Here is a 2,142-nt window from a genome sequence, read left to right as displayed (position 1 = left end):
CAGAATCACAGCAACTCAGACCACCACAGCACGACAGACAGACGAGTGGTGGCCGTTTGGTTTTATGTCTATACTGTCTCTTTAAATTTCGATGTCAATCTTGATAAACGACATATAGCATTAGGTAAATCTTCTTCACAAGACCTTTTAAAGTGTTGAAGAGCAAAGATATCAGCTTGAGGACTAAGGTGTGCCTGACCTAAGCCATCGTATTTTCAATAACCTCATATGCATGCAAAAGCTGGACAGTGAGTAAAGAAGACCGTAGAAGAATTGACGCTTTTGAGTTATAGTGTTGGAGGGGAATATTGAAAGTGCCATGGGCTTCCAAAAGAACCAATAGATCCATTTGGAAGAAGTGCATTCAGAGTGCTCCTTGGAGGCCAAGCTGTCCAAACTTTGTCACTCATACTTCAGACATATTGTCAGGAGGGAGCAGTCGCTGGAGAAGGATATCATGTTTGGTAATGTGGAGGGTCAGAGAAAAAGAGGAAGACTCCCAACGAGATGGATTGGCCAGGTGGTAGCATCGATGTACTCAAGCTTGGCAACAGTAGTGAGGTTGGCCCAGAATCGGGTAGTGTTTCATTCTGCTATGCATAAGGTCGCTATGAGTCAGTACCGACTCAGTGGCACCTAACAACAACAACAACAACAGGTGTAGTGGTGTAATATGGAGTTTTTGTTGTGGTTAAGTGCCGTTGGGTTGGTTCTGACTCATAGCGACCCTGTAATGGGTTTCTGAGGAGTGACTGATGGGTTTGAGCCACTGACCTTGTGGTTTTTAGTCCAATGCTTATCCTACAGCCCCATTGTATACAGTAATGCATGAAAATTATCACTGAGATATATCAATGTTAATTTCTACAGGAATTCATGCTTTGTGACTTGCATGAACATAGGTGAAATATTATAATTTCAAATACCTACAGTGACTCATAGTGGACAGGTTTCACCAGAGTTTCCAGACTGAGGCAGACTAAGAAGAACCTGGTTGTCTACTTCTTTGAAAAACTTGTCCAGTGAAGATCTTATGAATAACTGGGGCATTGTCTAATAGAGTGTCGGGAGACATCCAGAATATGACTGTGGAAGGCCTGCCTCCTCAAAACACAGTCAGCTTTAACGGTGTAGATGGAATAAAGCCTCTGGATCCATCGTTTGCTGTAGTGGCATGAATCAAAATGAGAAGCAGCAGCTGTAAACATCCATTAATAGACTGTGAAATTGATAAAATATGAATCTAGGGAAATGGAAATTTGCTAACAGTAACACGGAACATCGTAGGCGCTAGTGAGCTGAAATGGTGTGAGTGCTTTGGATCCAGGGCCCCTGCACTGAGAAATTCATAGACTGGAGGAATAAATGATGGCAAGGACCTTCCCCCAGAGCTGACAGAGAGAGGAAGTCATCCCCTAGAGCTGGCGTCCTCCATTTGGAATTCTAGATTCCTAAACTGTGAAATAATGAATTTCTGTTTGTTTTCTGTTTGTTAAAGCCATCCACTTGTGGTACTGCTGTTATAGCTACACTAGGTAACTAAGACAGAATTTAGTACAGAGATTAGAATGCTTCTTTAACAGATACCTAGCAGTTTAGGAACTGGATGATGAGTAGAGGTTTGAAGAGTTTAAGGTGCCTGTCCTGGTGTGGGGCTGCAGGATAAAGCACTGGATTGCAAGGTTGGTTTAAATTAAGATCAGCAGTTCAAACCCACAAGCTGATCCTTAGAAACCCTGTACAAGGTCACTGTGAGAACCGATTTGACGGCACCTAACAACAACAACAAAATGAGCTGAAATAGACAGGCATTGGCCATTTTGAATCAGACAATCATATGGTCTACTATGCTGAGAATGACAAATTGAAGAGGAATAGCATCACATTTATTATCAAAAAGAACATTTCAAAATTTATTCTAAAGTACAATGTTGTCAGTTATAGGATGCTATTCCTTAAATACACATACAAGGAAGACCAGTTGATATGAGATATTATTCAAATTTACACATTAACAACTAGTGCCAAAGTTGAAGAGATTAAAGATTTTTACCAAGTTCTGCAGGCTGAAACTTGTCAAACATGCAATCAATATGCACTAATAATTGCTGGTGATTGGAATGTGAAAGTTGGAAACAAAGA

Source organism: Chrysochloris asiatica, unplaced genomic scaffold (assembly GCF_000296735.1).
Source record: "Chrysochloris asiatica unplaced genomic scaffold, ChrAsi1.0 scaffold00012, whole genome shotgun sequence".
NCBI lineage: Eukaryota > Metazoa > Chordata > Mammalia > Afrosoricida > Chrysochloridae > Chrysochloris > Chrysochloris asiatica.
Note: the sequence above shows the minus strand (reverse complement) of the source record.